The sequence below is a fragment of the Eretmochelys imbricata genome, chromosome 2, assembly GCF_965152235.1.
Source record: "Eretmochelys imbricata isolate rEreImb1 chromosome 2, rEreImb1.hap1, whole genome shotgun sequence".
Taxonomy (NCBI): Eukaryota; Metazoa; Chordata; order Testudines; family Cheloniidae; genus Eretmochelys; species Eretmochelys imbricata.
Genome location: NC_135573.1, coordinates 60,798,985 through 60,812,445, shown reverse-complemented (window position 1 = coordinate 60,812,445; position 13,461 = coordinate 60,798,985). Strand labels below are relative to the sequence as shown.

Sequence of the window (13,461 nt, the reverse complement as noted above, 5' to 3'; positions counted from 1 at the left end):
GCCATCCTTACCCATATGCAAAGCACGCAGCTGCGTAGGGCACCAGGAAATTTGGGGCACCAAATTTCCTGGTGCCCTGCACAGCTGCGTGCTGCTCTAGCTCCTGCTCTGGCTCTTCCCCAGGCCCCACTCCCCTCCCCTGGCCCCACTCCCCTGAAGATTGCAGCCAGGCCCGACCCTGCACTCACCTCATGGTAAGTGGAGTGACCTGGCCCCAGCCTGCTCCTCCCCCCTGGCTCCCAGCCGCGCTGCCGGCTAGTGCTGGGGGTGGTTCCCCCCCTCCCCCCAAGCCTGGGAGCCGGGGAGCAGAGCAGCCTGGGGCCCTAGGCCTCGGCAGGCGGAAGCGAGGGGGGCTGGCCCCAGGCCTCCATGGGGGACGGGGGGGAAAAGGGGGGATGGCCACTTCCTGCGGGAAGTGGAATGACCCGGCCCCAGCCTGCTCCGCTCCCCTGGCTCCCAGGCTTGGGGGCAGGGGGGAACCGCCACCCAGCACTCGCCAGCGGCGCGGCTGGGAGCCAGGGGAGCAGATCAGGCTGGAACCGGGTCATTCCACTTCCCGCAGGAAGTGGCCAGCCCCCTCTCTGCCCCTGCGGAGGCCTGGGGCCAGCCCCACATGGCCTGCCCCGGAGGCCTGGGGCCAGCCCACTCTGCCCCCCACCCCCGGCTCCCGCCCGTGGAGGCCTGGGGCCAGCACCCTCATTCCCCCCCGTGGAGGCCTGGGGCCCCTAGAGCACCAAAATAGCTAGGGATGGCCCTGGTGAAATACATAATATTGATAGATAAATATTCTTTTGTTAGATTTCATAGTAAAAAAAAATCAGCCACTGCAGATGTGCACTGCTGTAGTGCTTAAGGATGATACCTATGCTGTTAGGAGGGACACTTGAAAGTAATCTGCCTCCCTGTCAAGTTAGCGCTATCTACTGGAGGTTAGGTTGGTTTACTGCATCACTCAGTGGGGTGGATTTTTCACACTCCTGAGCAACATAGTTATAGTGACCTAATTTTTTTGGTAGACCAGACCATAGGAACCTCTTGAGGTGAATGAGGCTGTTCTGAGCTATTCTTTCATGCATCTCCGTTGGCTTGTGCTTGATTTATATTTGTAAGATAGATCTTCAAAACTAGGATGATTAAAATATGTATACATGTGTATGTTTATGTGGCCCACAGACCTCCCCACTGCGGCCTGCAGAAACTTTTTAGAAAGTTCTTTCATCCGGCCCTCGTGGCTGCCAGCCGAGGTGGGGAGGGGAATGGGCAGGAGAGATTCACATGCCCCTCCCCACAACGTTGCTCCATCCTGCTGCTGTTCGGACCCTCTCAGGGGTTGCACTCAGCAACATGTCATTCATAAAACTTTTGAGATCTGTGGCCTGGGGAACTTGGGCAGCTCACTCCCTGCATGCGGTTCAATCCCTGCTGTTGCTGGCGGAGCCAAGATCTATGCAGCCACGCTACTGGCTCTGTCTGCTGCAGGCGCTGCCCCCTGCAGCTCCCATTGGCTGTGGGAGAGGGACAGAGATACCATCACTAGTCGCCGGGCAGAGTCAGCCATGGAGGCATCGTCACTTTTTTCTACAATGTAACAAGTCACAATACTGAACACAACTATCTGATGCACACCTTGCTGGAATCCTGAAGATTTAAATTGATGACGAACACCGCCAATTCCAAGATAAGTGGACTGTTGATTATTTTGTCACTGAGTACAAACAGACTGCCTCATGCTTGATCTGCAAAGACAAAGTTGCTGTTTTAAAAGACTACAATATCAAACGGCATTACACAACGAAACGTGCACAGCAATATGATAAATATCAGGAAGGAGAGAGAGAAGATGGTCTTACAATTGAAAAAAGAATTAGCGAAGCAGCAGCTTTTTCAGAAAGCGAGAAAAGAGTCAGAGTCAGCAGTTTTGGCAAGTTATGTCATGAGTGAAATGATTGCCAAATGTGGGAAGCCATTTACTGATGGTGAATTTATTAAACAATGCTTTATTAAAGTCAGTGACATCGTATATCCTGATAAAAGAGATGTTTTCAGCAATAACAGCCTATCTCCAAATACAGTAGCAGAGCATAGTCTTGAGCTCTCTAAAGATATTGATGGGCAGCTCATCGAGAAAAGCACAGCTTTCCGTGCATATTCAGTCGCAATTGATGAGAGTACCGATTTGGTTGACAGTACGCAGCTTGCCATATTTATGAGAGGCGTTGGTGAAAACTTTGCAGTAACTGAAGAACTGCTCAGCTTGTCAACAATGGCCAGTGAAATTTTTCACTGCCCCACAGAAGCACTGGAACAACGCAGTCTGCCATGGCATATATTAGCAGGCTTAACCACTGACAGGGCCCCAACAATGATTGGTCAGAAAAACGGATTGGTAGCACTAGTACAAAGAAAGATGGCCGAGCAAAACGCTGAGCAACCAATAGCGTTACACTGCATCAGTCACCAACAAGCACTGTGCAGTAAATCTTTGAAATCTGACAGTCATGTCAGTTGTTGTGAAATGTGTGAATTACATTCGTTCAAGGGGCAGACAGTTTCGTGCTTTCTTGGAGGACATTGAATCTAAATATGGTGACTTAAGAACATAAGAAAGGCCATACTGGGTCAGACCACGGGTCCATCCAGCCCAGTAGCCTGTCTACCAACAGTGACCAATGCCAGGTGCCCCAGAGGGCGTGAACCTAATATGTAATCATCTAGTGATCTCTCTCCTGCCATCCATCTCCACCATCTGACAAAGAGAGGCTAGGGACACCATTCCTTACCCATCCTGGCTAATAGCTATTAATGGACTTAACCTCCATGAATTTATCCAGTTCTCTTTTAAATCCTGTTATAGTCCTAGCCTTCACAATCTCCTCAGGCAAGGAGTTCCACAGGTTGACTGTGCACTGAGTGAAGAAGAACTTCCTTTTATTTGTTTTAAACCTGCTACCCATTAATTTCATTTGGTGGCCCCTAGTTCTTGTATTATGGGAACAAGTAAATAACTTTTCCTTATTTACTTTCTCCACTCCACTCATGATTTTATATACCTCTATCATATCCCCCCTTAGTCTCCTCTTTTCCAAGCTGAAAAGTCCTAGCTTCTTTAATCTCTCCTCATATGGGACCTGTTCCAAACCCCTAATCATTTTAGTTGTCCTTTTCTGAACCTTTTCTAATGCCAGTATATCTTTTTTGAGATGAGGAGACCACATCTGTATGCAGTATTCAAGATGTGGGCGTACCATGGATTTATATAAGGGCAATAAGATATTCTCCATCTTATTCTCTATCCCTTTTTTAATGATTCCTAACATCCCATTTGCTTTTTTGACTACCGCTACACACTGCGTGGACATCTTCAGAGAACTATCCATGATGACTCCAAGATCTTTCTCTTGATTAATTGTAGCTAAATTAGCCCCCATTATATTGTATGTATAGTTGGGGTTATTTTTTCCAGTGTGCATTACTTTACATTTATCCACATTAAATTTCATTTGCCATTTTGTTGCCCAATCACTTAGTTTTGTGAGATTTTTTTGAAGTTCTTCACAGTCTGCTTTGGTCTTAACTATCTTGAGCAGTTTAGTATCATCTGCAAACTTTGCCACCTCACTGTTTACCCCTTTCTCCCGATCATTTATGAATAAATTGAATAGGATTGCTCCTAGGACTGACCCTTGGGGAACACCACTAGTGACCCCTCTCCATTCTGAAAATTTACCATTTATTCCTACCCTTTGTTCCCTGTCTTTTAACCAATTCTCAATCCATGAAAGGATCTTCCCTCTTAACCCATGACAACTTAATTTACATAAGCACCTTTGGTGAGGGACCTTGTCAAAGGCTTTCTGGAAATCTAAGTACACTATGTCCACTGGATCCCCCTTGTCCACATGTTTGTTGACCCCCTCAAAGAACTCTAAATTAGTGAGACATGATCTCCCTTTACAGAAGCCATGTTGACTTTTGTGCAACAATTTATGTTCTTCTATGTGTCTGACAATTTTATTCTTTAGTATTGTTTCAACTAATTTGCCCGGTATTGACGTTAGACTTACCGGTCTGTAATTGCCAGGATCACCTCTTGAGCCCTTCTTAAATACTGACATTACATTAGCTATCTTCCAGTCATTGGATACAGTAGCTGATTTAAAGGACAGGTTACAAACCATAGTTAATAGTTCTGCAATTTCACATTTGAGTTCTACTCTTGGCTGAATGCCATCTGGTCCTGGTGACTTGTTACTGGTAAGTTTCTCAATTAATTCCAAAACCTCCTCTAGTGACACTTCAGTCTGTGACAATTCCTCAGATTTGTCACCTACAAAAGATGGCTCAGGTCTGGACATTTCCCTAACATCCTCAGCCATGAAGACTGAAGCAACGAATTCATTTAGTTTCTCTGCGATGACTTTATCGTCTTCAAGCGCTCCTGTAGTATCTTGATCGTCCAGGGGCCCCACTGGTTGTTTAGCAGGCTTCCTGCTTCTGATGTACTTAAAAAACATTTTGTTATTACCTTTTGAGTTTTTGGCTAGCTGTTCTTCATACTCCTTTTTGGCTTTTCTTATTACATTTTTACATTTAATTTGGCAGTGTTTATGCTCCTTTCTATTTACTTCACTAGGATTTGATTTCCGCTTTTTAAAACTTCTTTGACATGGTTGTTAAGCCATGGTGGCTCTTTTTTAGTTCTTTTTCTGTGTTTTTTAATTTGGGGTATGCATTTAAGTTGAGCCTCTATTATGGTGTCTTTGAAAAGTGTCCATGCAGCTTGCAGGGATTTCACTCTAGTCACTGTACCTTTTAATTTCTGTTTAGCTAACCACCTCATTTTTGCATAGTTCCCCTTTCTGAAATTAAATGCCACAGTGTTGGGCTGTTGAGGTGTTCTTCCCACCACAGGAATGTTAAATGTTGTTATATTATGGTCACTATTTCCAAGCGGTCCTGTTATAGTTACCTCTTGGACCAGATCCTGTGCTCCACTGAAGACTAGATGGAGAGTTGCCTCTCCCCTTGGGTTCCTGTACCATCTGCTCTAAGAAGCAGTCATTTAATGTATCAAGAAATTTTGTCTCTACATTTCATCCTGAGGTGACATGTATCCAGTCAATATTGGGATAATTAAAATCCCCCACTATTACTGAGTTTTTTATTTTGATAACCTCTCTAATCTCCCTTAGAATTTCATCTAAGCACTGTCCTGGTCAGGTGGTCGATAATAGATCCCTACTGTTATATTCTTATTAGAGCATGGAATTACTATCCATAGAGATTCTATGGAACATGTGGATTCATTTAAGATTTTTATTTCATTTGATTCTACACTTTCTTTCACATATAGTGCGACCCCCCCCGCCGGCACAACCTGTTCTGTCCTTCTGATATATTTTGTACTCCAGAATGATTGTGTCCCATGGATTGTCCTCACTCCACCAGGTTTCTGTGATGCCTATTATATCAATATCCTCCTTTAACACAAGGCACTCTAGTTCACCCATCTTATTATTTAGACTTCTAGCATTTGTGTATAAGCACTTTAAAAACTTGTCACTGCTTGTCTGCCCTTTTCTGATGTGTCAGATTCTTTATGTGAATGTTTCTTGTCTGGTCTGACCCATACTTCATCCTCTTCCATCCTCTCTTCCTGACTAAAACCTAGAGAATCTCTATCAATACACTCTCCTCTAAGAGAAGTCTCTGTCCGATCCACGTGCGCCTCAGCAGCAATTGGCTTTCCCCCATCTCTTAGTTAAAAACTGCTCTGCAACCTTTTTAATGTTAAATGCTAGCACTTTGGATCCACTTTCTTTTAGGTGGAGCCCATCCTTCCTGTATAGGCTCCCGCATCCCAAAAGTTTCCCCAGTTCCTAATAAATCTAAATCTCTCCTCTCTACATCATCGTCTCGTTCACGCATTGAGGCTCTGAAGCTCTGCCTGCCTATGTAGAACTGGAAGCATTTCTGAGAATGCCACCATAGATGTCCTGGATTTCAGTCTCTTTCCTAGCAGCCTAAATTTGGCCTCCAAGACGTCTCTCCTACCCTTCCTTATGTCTTTGGTACATAGTTCACTGAGGTGCACTAGATAAACGGGGGTTCTACTTTAAAGAGAATCTTCGAATTGAAAACAGAGGTGAAAACATTCATGGAAGAAACTAAAATGCCTGTATCACAATTTGAAGATCACAAATGGATGACAGATCTTGCTTTCCTTGTTGACATAACACAAGATCTGAATATCCTAAACCTGAAGCTGTGAGGTCCAGGCAAGCGGGTGACAGCCGTGTATGATAATGTGATAGCATTCACAACTAAACTAAATTTGTGGAAAAATCAGATTTCTCAGGGGAATGTCACTCATTTCCCAGCATGCAAGTCACTTGTGGAAGAGCTCGACTCTGAAATACAGTTCCATGGTTCTGAATACACTACTAAGCTTGACCTGCTTTTGCAAGGATTTGATCAGCAGTTTGCAGATTTCAGAAAGCACAAAGGAAGCTTCGATATGTTTGCTAATTCATTTTCTGTTGATGTGGAAACAGCACCATGTGGTTTACAAATGGAAATCATTGATATGCAGTGCAACACATCTTTAAAGACTAAATTCAGAGAAACCGAGGATGTCAGAGTTCTTCAGACAGCTACCATCATCTTTCCCAAATCTTTGCAAAACCTTCAGAAAAATCATGTCCTTTTTTGGCAGTACTTACATTTGTGAGAAACTTTTTTCCACAATGAATATAAAGAAGTCAAAATACTGAATACAACTATCTGATGCACACCTTGCTGCAATCCTGAAGGTTTCAACTGCTCAGTCATTGAGGCCAAACATCAACAAACTGACAGAACTGAAGCGTTGCCAGGTGTCTGACAAACACTAAAAACTCTCTGGCAGGCGAAGAATTGTATAAAATTGTATGACAGTTTTATTATTTCTAAGAAATTTGAAATAAAAAATACAATATAAACATTTTCTTTTCTGAACACCATCTTCAGTGACATTATTGGCACTGGCCCTAAGGTAAATTGAGTTTGAGACCCCTGGCTTAGATTCTGTAGCACAGTTCTTTGGCAAGAGGAGGGCAAGATGACAATTCTTAAGCAAATGCTTTATAATCATAGATAGATAGAGGTCTCCACCCATTATGCAAGAAACAGAACAATTCATTCAGCAGCTTCAGTTTAGAACTACAGGTCATCCATTCTGAATGGATGTAGTACTAAAAAGTCTCAATCTTGAAATCAGCAGGTCAAGAGCGCCTTCCATCAGTGTTAATGTATTTTGCATGAATGCAAAACTTGGGGATTCTTGATTTCTGGCTCAAAAGGGTTAAATAATGATGCACATGCAATCACTATTTTAAGCTGCCTAGATTAGATACAAGATGTTTCTGCTCTTCATGCATCACTTATTACTGCAGATGACTATCAGCATTGTTCTTTAAAATGATATGCCTCCACTTGATATCTTAGAGGATTCTATATAGAGGAATATTTGTGAGGCACATTAGGGTTACAATTGAGTATGTGCTTCTTTAAACCCTTGATATCTATGTGTAAAAGTGAAATTACATTTTCCCTCTCTATTTGTCATGTTAATTTATCACATCTTGTTTCAAATTAGACTGTAAGTGCTCAGGACAGGGGCCATGTTTTCTTGGAATTTGTGTACAGAACCCACTATAACAGAGCCCGTGACCTGTTTGGGCCTTTGGGTGCTGGCCAGTATAGATGTCAGCAGGAATACTTTTCAGCCACTTGGGCATAAGGGTGCCACAAATTACTCTTTCCTGTCACCAAAAGGTCAAAAGGCTTGCAACATTTATTCTTTATGACATAAAGGACATATAAAAGTTTTGTGCCTGTAGATTGTTTTATGAAGCTAAGAAACCCTGTTTATTCTGTATTTCCCCCTACCCCCAACCTATGGGTAATCACTGCCTTTGGCTCCAGGTAAAGGGGAAGAAGGGTGTCAAGTTTTTTGTCAAATCTGAATTTCACATTAGGAAACATTCAAACTCATTGTGTTAATATATAAATATTGGAGAGCATGATATAATTTGACATGAACAGGGGCATGCACAGGATCTAATTAGTCTTTTCCATCTCTTTGATTCTATGAGTAGCCTGCACCCAATCTATCCTCACTCTAGGAGATATTATTTATTATTTACTAATTAAGTGAGGAAAGCATGCTCAGTGCTGTACCAAATGTAAATATTGAGAGTACCTGTATAAAAGACAGAGAACCCAGAAAATTCTGGAACAGCCATCCAAGGGAAGAAATGGGGGCAAAACACCTAGCTGGCCTCAAGACTGAGCTTGGTAAGTTTATGGAGGGGATGGTATGATGAGATTGCGTATGATGGCACGTTACCTATCTGCAACTGCTAGCAGCAAATATCTCCAGTAGCTGGTGATGGGACACTGGATGGGGAGGGCTCTGAGTTACTACAGAAAATTGTTTCCCCAGTGTCTGGCTGGTGGGTCTTGCCCACATGCTCATGGTCTAACTGATTACCATAGTTGGGGTCAGGAAGGAATTTCCCCGAGTCAGATTGGCAGAGACCATGGAGTTTTTTTTGCCTTCCTCTGCACCATGGGGTACGGATCACTTGCAGGTTTAAACTAGTGTCACTGGTGAATTCTGTGTAAGTTGAAGTCTTAAAACCATGATTTGAGGACTTCAATAACTCAGCCAGTGGTTAGGAATCTATTACAAAACTGGGTGGGTGATGTTTTGTGGCCTGTAGTGCGGAGGTGGTCAGACTAGATGATCATGATGGTCCCTTTTGACTGTAAAGTCTATGAGGATGTCCTGGGAACCTCAGAGGAAGTGGTCACATTAGGTAGCTTTTTAAAATCTAATAATGCTGATACAGAGATACTCCATCTAGAGACAAAAAACAGAGTATGTTCTCAAGAAGAACTTGTAATCAATCTAAAAGTCCATCTAAAGAGCAAGGATTATGTTTAACAGGAACAGTACACTAGATTTTTACTTGTGGTAACGTAGTTTCAAATATTAATCAATATGTGATATCTAGGCAGATGACCAGTGAGAGTGAATTTTGTGGTTTTGTTATAATCCCCATTTGTGCACATCCCAAAACCACCATACAACAAGCAAAGGTAAGAACTAGTATGGTGGGCATGCAAGTCTTTTTTCCCATTCATCTGCTCTCACCATGTCCTTACAATGTTGGAGAACAAACACCTGTCTTCTACGTCAACAAGCAAGAGAGAGGAAGATCTGCCTCCCTGTGTTCAGAAGTGGTAAGCCTGAGGATGAGGTGTATCAGCAATCACATCACCCTATCAGCAGCCTGCCTTCTGGGGAAGCAGAATATGCTCACAGACTGCTTCAGCAGACGCTCGCACTCACCCATGAATGGAAACTTCACAACATGGTGCTGCACACCCCAACCAGAGATCTATTCACTACTCAAACAAACAGAAAATGCACCACGTATTGCTCCAGGGGAGCCCTAGGTCACTGCTGCCAGAGCAGTGCTTTGCTTCTTATCTGGTCAGACCAGTTCAACTATGCCCTTTCTCCGATGCTGTTCCTGCCAGAAGTTCTACGCAAGATCTGACAGGGTATAGCAAGGCCCCCTTCTGGCCCAGACAGTTCTGGTTCCCCAGACTCCTGCATATGTCATTTTGCCCATCAGTTATCTTCCCAATATTCCCTGGGTTCCTGACCCAATGCAATGGCAAGATCAAACACCCCAATCCATGACCACTCCACCTCAGGGCATGATATTTGGATGGGCGTGATACCCTAGAACATTCATGTTCATCTGCACGAGACATCATCTCTAATAGCAGAAAAGACTCTGCTAGGAAATGTCTACCTAAGTGGAAATGCTTCTCATCTTGGACACAACAAAGAGGTGTCCGACTAGAGATTACAGATATTCCTCTCATTTTAGACTATATCCTATCTTCGAAGACCTCGGGTCTACATCAACTCCCTATCAGTCCACTTAGCAGCGATTAGTGCATACCATTCAACTGCTCGAGGTTACTCAATTTTCACATACCTACTGAACTATGAATTCTGGAAAGATTTTCCTGTCTACTTTGAGCCTTTAGCTACTTTCTCCATGTCTCTCCTGTCCATGAAGGTCACCTTTCTCGTAGCTATTACATCACCAAGAAGGGTTGGTGAACTGGGAGCAATGATGGCAGATTCTCCATAAACTGTATTCTGTAAAGATAATTTCTTTGCATTATACCTCAAATTTATCTCCAAAGTAGTTTTGGAATTTCATCTTAACCAATATATTCACTTACTTGTGTTCTTCCCGAAATGAAGACTCCATTCCCTTGGTGTTTAACAAGCCTTGGCCTTTTACCTGCACAGAACAAAACCAATCAGGAAATCTCTGAGACTGATTGTCGCCATAGCAGAGAGCATCAGAAGGTATGCCATCTCCACCAAGAGAATCTCCAAATGGATATCTGGATACATTCTACTCTTCTATCAGCTCTCAAACCTCCCCCAACCAAAGGCTTCTCTTCAGGATGTACCCCTCCTGGACATCTGCATAGTGGCCATGTGGAGTTCTATTCACATGTTTCAGAGTAACAGCCGTGTTAGTCTGTATGAAGTGAGCTGTAGCTCACGAAAGCTCATGCTCAAATAAATTGGTTAGTCTCTAAGGTGCCACAAGTACTCCTTTTCTATTCACATGTTTGTGAGTCATTATGCCCTGACACATGACTCTGCTGCTGATGCCTTCTTCACGACAGTGGTTCTCTGCTCAACCCTACCATCCATGTCCTCGCACCGTCCTACTTAGGTACTGCTTGTCAATCACCCATAGTGCAATACAATAGGGACCATCACTCAAAGAAGAAAAGGAGGTTGCTTACCTGTAACTGGAGATTCTTTGAGATGTGTGGTCCCTATCTGTATTCCACTACCTGCCCTCCTTCCCCTCTGCTTCGGATCTTCTCTGATTCACGGTGGACAAGGAACTGGAGAGGCAGTCGATCTGCCCCACCCTTTATCACCTTGCTCGGAGGCACAAGGTTAGCCAGGGCGCATGCACAGACCAAAGGACACTACTTTCCATTTCTCTGGCTCCAGGTGTATGGTGTGCATGCGTAACCCCACTGTGGAATACAGATAGGGACCATACATCTCAAAGAACCTCCAGTAGGTTAGTAACCTCCTCTTTCAGAGCCAAAGATGTTTAAAGTAACAGGTTGTGATAAGTAGCGTATAATGATGGAAAATTGCAGAGGTGAAAGTAAATGCTTCTATTCTCGGTTCTTCTGTTAAGCATGTGATTTTATCACAATATACTGTAGAAATATTTGAGAAACTAAGAGCAATGGCATTGTTATGTATAGTCACTAAGAATACTGATATTTTTAGGTAGAGAGATAAGGTGTACAAGGTAATATCTTCTATTGGATTAACTTTTGTTGGTGAAAGAGACAAACATCAAGCTTACACAGAACTTGTAGCTTTTATTTAAGACTTCAGTTGGCTAAGTATTATGAAATCAAAAAATAATGCAAAACATTGACAACTTATTTGTTCCAGTTCTTCTTTCCATGTTGTTTCAAAGTATGTTACAAAATGCTAAAAAGGTTGTGAGAACTTCTGTTGTGTTTTTAAAACCTTAGTATGTCCCCAGGAAATGCAGCAAAACCACATAAACTCACACAAGAGAGAGAAACATGGAGTTAATTATGATTGTAGTTCATTGTAGTTCACTCAGCGCACAGTCAACCTGTGGAACTCCTTGCCTGAGGAGGTTGTGAAGGCTAGGACTATAACAGGGTTTAAAAGAGAACTGGATAAATTCATGGAGATTAAATCCATTAATGGCTATTAGCCAGGATGGGTAAGGAATGGTGTCCCTAGCCTCTGTTTGTGAGAGGGTGGAGATGGATGGCAGGAGAGAGAACACTAGATCATTACCCGTTAGGTTCACTCCCTCTGGGGCACCTGGCATTGGTCACTGTTGGTAGACAGGATACTGGGCGGGATGGACCTTTGGTCTGACCTTGTATGGCCATTCTTATGTTCTTATTTTTTTAATCAAGTGTGCTACAGCAGAATACGCTCAGTGAAAATGATCTTCATGAAGAGTGATTCATAATTAATGGATCTTGCCATTTTAATAGTAAAGCAGCTTTTTGGGGAGCTGCAGTGTTCTTTTGTGTTACTGGAAAGCCTCAGCATGTTTGCGATACTAATTGCACTAGAATAGGGACTAAGCCTGAAGTCTGGCCAAAGCCAGTGGTAGAGGCATCTATCAGATCTCATTAGTGCCGCTGATGTTGTCTGTGCTCCTGTGCAGTTTGTGGAGCTCTGGTGCTAGCCGCACCAGCAGAGTGTGGCGTGCTGATTGAGCAGACCTTGATGATGTTCATAAAAAAAGAAGGCTCGGTTCAGTGGTAAAGCCACTTGGCGAGGTTTATTGTCGACCAGGCTCGGCCCTAGTGCCCTGGCTCAACTGTTACAGATACGCTAACACAGGTATACCTGCGACAAAGTCTCCCTTGCCATAGTGTCGTCCTATGACTTCTCCTTTTATACATTGTTACAAACCAGTTACATATTACATTCCAGATGATGTTACCACCTTGTACCCTATCGTTTGAACAAAACATCCTCATCCTTATCTTTATGAGGGGTCTGTGTGTTCTTAATCCATCCTTTCAGGTCAGGAATGTGCTTAGTTGGTTAGGTGATACCTAGATGTTACAATTCTGACAAGGCCTATTTTAGTTCACTGCCTTTGATTCATACTGTTAGCTATGCTTAGCGCTCTTGCAAGGGCTACACCAGATACCAAACTTATGTTGTTGGGCATGAAAGGCGCAACCTGGAGGCTGAAACAGGCAGTGGAGACAAGTGTCATACTTTGTGTGTTTCACAGCAAAGGAGGGATTGAAAACTGTTTTGAAAGGAAGACAGGATCATCATGAGAAAGACACAAAGGACATAAACACCACTTGAGAGTACATCTACAGTAGTCACAGGATACACATTTGTAACCTGATGCAGTTAGAATACTTTTGGGGGCTTATTAACGTAAGTGGGACTTAGCCTGATTACATAATATGTTAACAACTCAGGTATGATCAAGAAGCCTGATTACAGAATGTTGTTAAGGAACATAGTCACCCATAGATCTCCCTTATAAACAGAAATACCAAAAGCGCCAACTGGCAGAGGGCGTGTAAGGTGTACAGGGGTTTACAGGGATCCCCTGGGTCTGATGTCTGCATAATAGTGAGCCAGAGGATGTCATGTGAAGTCTCTACTAACAGCCAGTAACACATTGGTCATTCTAATCATTACAAGATGTATGGATCAATGATATTTAAGTAGTTATCTGTCTATCTTGAAAACTACATTCTTCAGGTATGTGAGTTAAGACAGATCGCCGGAAGGTGATTTAAACAGGTTCAGTTTGGGCA

General features: G+C 43.1%; 1 protein-coding gene across 6 annotated transcripts in view; it reads left to right on the top strand.

Moving 5' to 3' along the window:
* CSPP1 (centrosome and spindle pole associated protein 1) overlaps positions 1–13,461 on the top strand; it is a 182,784-nt gene that overhangs the window by 150,575 nt on the left and 18,748 nt on the right. The window lies entirely within an intron of this gene.